At 39.2% G+C, this 7021-nt stretch overlaps 1 non-coding gene across 1 annotated transcript; it reads left to right on the forward strand.

The window, feature by feature from the left end:
* The first annotated feature begins 4854 nt into the window (after positions 1–4854).
* Positions 4855–4927, forward strand: TRNAR-CCU. The gene has a single exon. It is a non-coding gene; the product is annotated as a tRNA-Arg (tRNA).
* The last annotated feature ends 2094 nt before the right edge of the window (positions 4928–7021 follow it).

A 7021-nucleotide genomic window follows, 5' to 3' on the forward strand; every position in this document is an offset into this window, starting at 1 on the left:
GGATTATGGTCTTCTGTTATTTGAGAAAATATAAGTTAAGTTCTATTCTGTTTTCTGTACCAGTAGTAAGCAATATTTAAAAAAAAATCTATGATCTGGGGCCGTTGTCCCTGTTAGTTTTTGCGGCTGTACTTGGTTTCGGAGGTATGACAGCAGTCAGTGTTACTAGCTGGCTCTGATAAATACATCTTCTTTTCCTTTAAAATACTGGATGAAAGTATTAATTTAGTTCCTTTCTGCCCAGCCCTCAACCATGTTTAACTTCCTTTCATATGTCCAGTTAGGTATCTACAAAAGTTCTTGTGTGCTTCTGTTTGAACCTTACCAGCCTAACAGTCTTGTCCTCCAGATATTCCACTGACCAATCTGATTACCTTTTCCACCTGGCATTAGTATCCCACATCATTCTGTAAGGGGGTCTCTCTGCTCCATTAGAAGTACTGCTTAGTATCCTCACTTTTATGCCCTTGCAATGGAGACCAGATCTGAGTGCTAGATGATTATGAATTAAGATGGCATAGAGTTTTTCTTGTGTGCTGTAAGTTAACTAATTTGGTCCTGCATTTCACTGTGCAAGTTATACGCAGCCATCCTCATTGTAGGATCTCATGCCAATAATTTTTATAATTTTGGCATGTTATAATTAACCTACTGCACACATGTATCAGTGGCTAGATTCCATGTATCCACAAAAGAATTCCCCTGTAGAAAAGAATGCAATTTCCTTTCACTGAGACAAGAGATATTCTTCAGTTGCTCTGTTTTACCATTCTGACCAACCCGTCAGCTGCCTGCTCTGCTACTGACACCCAGCATGCCAGTATTGTAGTAACAACTCCAGCCTTTTTGCCATTGGAGTGGGATTGTAAAAGGCTTAATCTTCATTCTTAACAGAACTAACTTTCTTTTCCTGCTTGGACCTTTGATTTTCTGACTGCCTTACCTATTTTATTTTGTGTTAACTTGGTGTTTGCCACGTTGCTCTCCGGCTCTGCTTCAGTATAAGTGCTAAATGTTTGATATTCCAATTCACATTCAGAACAACCTCGTCTGAGAAACACATTTGTCCCTCTTGTGAAGATCCTAATTAGATTCATACTATGCCTTTTGTTGCTGTGATGACAATTTTGATTCATTCCTATTGTCTTACAGCTACCAATATGCCTAAAAGCTAGATGTTTTCTGATACACTGCTGAAGTTTGTCAAGGCTTACCCTTCTAAAAGCATTCTGCTTAGTTTTGATAGCATTTAAACTGATGATGAGTCATACTCTCTGTTGATCACTGGTTCCCAAATGGCTGGCCACTTCCAAATCAGAAATAATTTCCCTCAACTCCCCATTTGAAAGCTCCAGAGTTAAGACTACTCTTTTCTGAATACATTTCAGAACTACGTGAGGTGTGCTGAATGCAAAGCATCAAAAAGGACCCTACTCATAGGTGTGGTCAGAGGGAAGAGTCCCTGTCTACAGATGGACAGTGTCACAGTAGCACACTTCTCCTTTACTGGACAATCTGATGATGCATAATATCCTTCTCTTCTCTGTTTCTGCCAATAAGGATGGGGTTATGCATACAAGTCTTACAGACTTGCCATACAGTTTCCTGCCTGCTTTGAGGCTAACAACTCCTCATTGTCTTCATGTTTATTTGTATTCTATTCACTGCTCCTTAGTTTTCATTTGACTTGCCATGTTCTGCCTTGGTTATATGTATATTGTCTTTAGTGACTTCGTCAAAGCACAGGCATTGGACACAACCTCAGGAATAGGAAAAAAGATGGGTGGGAGTGTGCAAGGCTTTGCCTGTGCAAAAATGTTTTTAGTGTGCATGTCTTTAATTAAATTCTTAAATTCAGAGATAGGAGGAATGAGTAATGCAATGTGACCACTTTGTGTTGAGAACAAAACCAGGGCATATATCTGACATAACTATCTAGATGACAACCTGCACACCAGCTGCACTGGCACCTTGTGAAGTTAGTGTCAGAAAAACAACTAGTGAAACTTCACAGTGGTTAAACCCTATATCTGAATTAACTGTCATCAAACAGACACAATGAAATTTAAATTCTGAAGGTTCCAAATTAATATAGATTAATCATATGATGTTAGGTGACCACAGAAAATAATAATAGTACATTGTACTAGCAATATGAATAAGTGAGAATTATTCTTCTGAAGTTTATCCATCTCTAACAAGGGGTATATAATTTTAAATAAGATAGTAGCTGCTTATTACTCAAGTGCCATGCATTTTTTCTTAAATCCAGCTGTACGCTTTTCCTTCGACAATTGTTTGAATTGTTTTCATTTATTAATGTATACATAAATAAAACTCAACAATGTTCCTCATACAACATAAAAGGCTTTGACATTGCCTCCATTTCCTGTTTTACTGAGTTAATGGTGTCCTACTTAACATACTCAGCCAAAACTTTTGTTTTTCTGCTTTCAAGTATGGCCAGTGGAACATCACAGCTTTGATCCTGGTTTTAATGGATGAAGCCCCACTGTCCACAAATGCTTGCAGTACTCATTTTTTATAACCGATGTTAGCAATTTAATATATCATATGTCCTTAAGGGCACAATTGCCTATGTTTCCCTTGTGCTATTACAAGATCCCTTCTCTCTACCCTCTTGACAATATCAGCTTTTTTATCATCGATTTAACTGTTAATCTTTTCAAATGAGTTTTCCATTTCCTTTGAGCTTAATCATTACCAGATCAGTAACTCTGTCATGTGTTTCATGCTTTTCCTCCAATCTGAGTTTCCTTTCTACCCTCCACTCCTAGAATCCTGCAATGTCTGCTTTATGACAGATGAGCTTTCACTGACAATCTTCTGTCGGAGACATTATGGATAAGCATGCTTCCTGTGAAATGTTACTGACAGGTAGAAGGCAATTACATGACAATTCATTCATGGTATGTGGATGGATTTTGCTGACTCAATTGTCTGCCACTATGGAACTAACGAACTGCAGACCTTTAGGAGTGTAACTAATATACAAGAACCTTCCTTAAGCCCTAAGGCAATATAATTCTTTTGAATTCAAAAAAATTAGGCAGGAGTTCTGAGGTACTGTACAAAGCACTGTCGTGACAGAGACTGAGTGGAGTGCAGACAGATATTAACAGACAATGATGGATGATACATTCAAGCAGTGACTGTATCAGCAGCTGACAGCTGAGATCAGACTGTTTTGAGTAGTGGCTAACATCAATTGATGACTGATAGCTGATAGAGGAATGATTTCTGAAAGGAGAGAGATAGAAGGCAGGTTTGAAAGATAAGGGTCAGTATTTGACCTCAGTTCATTGTGGAAATGTAATAGTGAAAAGTAAACAATCTAGTGAAATCCAAACATTACCTTCCTCTGGCCCTTCAGTAAACTAGGGAAAAATCTGAGGTGCAAATCCTTAAAACATATATTATTGTCCACCAGTTAGCCCAGACACTTATTATGGTAGACTAAAATTCTAATGTAGATAATACTGAGTTTTGGGGTAAGTGCCCCTTCTACCTCTGTACTGAGACAGTATTAAGGGAATTCTGTGGACGACTGAACATGGAATTTTGTTATAAATGGTATTTAGCAATTGGCTAGAATTCTGAGACTATCAAATGCCAAAAAACATATTCTAAATGTAGAATTATGAACAGAACAGGGAGTAGAGGGTGACAAAAATATATATAAAAATATGACTATGTTGTCCTTAATGAAAAACAATAAAATTAACTTTTAATTGTGAAGCTATTATATGTGGTCTGCACAGCTAAACTGAAGTTGGCACATGCCTAATATCCTCTGATAACTGAGATATTTAATGCTACACCCTTTCTGCATCAGTTATTGAATGTTTAGATGGCTTAAGCTTTGCCTGTTATGCTGTACTTTGTAAAGGCTGCCTTAGAGGCAACAGAAAATAAATTACAGACAAGACTCATCTTCAGCATAGATGTTTTCCAAATAGGAAACAGAGGTTTCTGCTTACTCATCAGATAACCACCTTTGCCTTATTTCTTCTGTTCATAATCTTCACTTAATCACCTTTCTTCTCACAGGACTTTTTCTAAACAGTGCAGCTTTTTCCTATATCTTTCAACCTCTTAAAACTAAAAATCTGGACAACACCTAAAATAATGGGGGACAAAGGCTCAAAAATAGGGACAGATTTTAAATACATCTGTTATAAACTTAGAAAGCTGCTAGAATAACAGGTTTTGTGTTAGCATGCATTTCTGAAGGATATAAAGTCTGAAACTCAAAGTGTATGTCATAATTTAATGACTTCAGTCCTCAGTGATTTGCCAGAAAACCACAAATGTTATGAGGAACACAAATATATGAGACAAAAATCTGGACATTCTGCAAAAATCTGGACAGTTGAGAGATATGCAGTATTTCCCTACCATAGGACCCTACTAACCAGTATATTCCTTTAACTCCACCTGTAAGTATATTTGGTTGAACTGATGCCACTATAACATTGTTTGTTCATACTCTGCATCAGCTTGCCTACCATCTTGTGTACAACCTCTTGCCCCTAAATCCTTCCTCTCACTCTACCTCCTCTTTTATTCTCAAATCCTCCTTTAAATTCCACACACTTTCTTGCATACACCAGTCCCTCTGTAGATGCATAACTGTAGGTCTCCTTACCTACCCTTATTTCACCTCTGTGTACCATTCCCTTCTTCTTCACATAGCAGAATACCCCTTGAACTTCCCCTCATACATAGCAGCATACCCCTTGAACTTCCCCTCATACATAGCAGCATACCCCTAGAACTTCCCCTCATACATAGCAGCATACCCCTTGAACATCCCCTCATATATACTGTCAGGCCCCAGTGGCCTAATGGATAAGGCATTGGCCTCCTAAGCCAGGGATTGTGGGTTCGAGTCCCATCTGGGGTGATATAATCTTGGTACAAGTGAAGCTTTAACCTATGAACCTATACCCCGGGAATCATCTCTGTGTCACTGCTGGACAGAGGCACAACAAACTAATGGGCACAGTATTTTTTAACATAAGGGGTGGCGTAAGCCACAAAACTTTGGGCTAGGCTTATAAATGCCTTAGGGCAGATAGCCTAGTATAAACCTATGAACCTATGAACCTATACCCCTTGAATTTCCCCTCATACATAGCAGCATACCCCTTGAACTTCCACTCATACATAGCAGCATACCCCTTGAACTTCCCCTCATACATAGCAGCCTACCCCTAGAACTTCCCCTCATACATAGCAGCATACCCCTTGAACATCCCCTCATACATATCAGCATACCCCTTGAATTTCCCCTCATACATAGCAGCATACCCCTTGAACATCCCCTCATACATATCAGCATACCCCTTGAATTTCCCCTCATACATATCAGCATACCCCTTGAATTTCCCCTCATACATAGCAGCATACCCTTTGAACTTCCCCTCATACATAGCAGCCTACCCCTAGAACTTCCCCTCATACATAGCAGCATACCCTTTGAACATCCCCTCATACATAGCAGCATACCCCTTGAACTTTCCCTCATACATAGCAGCATACCCCTTGAACTTCCCCTCATACATAGCAGCATACCCCTTGAACTTCTCCTCATACATAGCAGCATACCCCTTGAACTTCCCCTCATACATAGCAGCATACCCCTTGAATTTCCCCTCATACATAGCACCATACCCCTTGAACTTCCCCTCATACATAGCAGCATACCCCTTGAATTTCCCCTCATACATAGCACCATACCCCTTGAACTTCCCCTCATACATAGCAGCATACCCCTTGAATTTCCCCCTCATACATAGCACCATACCCCTTGAACTTCCCCTCATACATAGCAGCATACCCTTTGAAATTCCCCTCACACATAGCAGCATACCCCCTGAACTTCCCCTCATCGTGTTTCTTTTTTTCATTTACCAGCTTCTGTGATATTCTTCCCTTTCTCAGTCTCACACAGTAAACTGCCTTCTACAGTTCTCTGTGTTTCAGCTATATTAATGTTCAGTTGGACAAACAGTAATTGTTTAAAGTGTGTAATAAAGTACAAAGCCAATGGCAGGGTCAAGTCCTCTTACTTAAATATAATAATTCCACAATCACACATCTGACAAAAGAGAAAAGATCACACAGACTCTGAATCACTTCTAGTGTAGAAATAGAAATTACAATGGCAGTGATTTTCAATGGGAAACACTGAATGACAAGTTCAACATATTCAAATGTAAAGAGCTGAGTGGAAACCTAATTCAGTTAACCTGAACAGTAGGGTAACATCAGCCAGGAACTCAAAGTCAAAGTCAAATTAAACTTTATTGTCATTCAGACCCACACAAGAGTATAAGACAAACAACATTTCGTTGCTTCTGTGTCAAAGTGCAGACAGCTCATGCAATACAAGAAAAACAACATGACTATTTAACAACACAGTAACAGTAGACAGTTGCCATGACACAGGTTATTTCCTCATATAACTAGCAGAGGCACTCAATCTATATTGCACATGCAGATTTTGCAGAGAATATGAAACGTAACCATTATTCAATTTGCACTCAATCAGTATTGCACATGCAGATATTGCACAGAATATGAGACTTGACAATTTTTCAGTTTGCTTCCTGATTATTGCACAGCAGTTTGGAATGACCAACCTAGCTACTGCACCATTTAGAGAAATTTGCATTAATTATTGGACAGAGAAGTTTTCCCTTCAGCTATTTAACTTGATTGATCTGCTGTCCTGTTATTGTGCACATTATTAAAGTTCAACAGTCTGATGGCTTGTGGAAAGAAACTCCTGCTAAATATGTATGATTTGCAAGGCAAGCTGCGGTATTGCCTGCCTGAAGACAAGCAGGAGTATAGTCCATGAGCAGGCTCAGTGAGGTAACCAATTATCTTTTTGGCTCCGCCTAGACACTGAGACTCATGCAGGTTCTATAAAGATGGGAGCAAGGACTCTATAATCCTCTCTGCTACCTTCACCCCCCTTTGGAGAGGTTTG

Source organism: Protopterus annectens, chromosome 1.part1 (genome assembly GCF_019279795.1).
Source record: "Protopterus annectens isolate FY-2018-M chromosome 1.part1, PAN1.0, whole genome shotgun sequence".
NCBI lineage: Eukaryota > Metazoa > Chordata > Ceratodontiformes > Protopteridae > Protopterus > Protopterus annectens.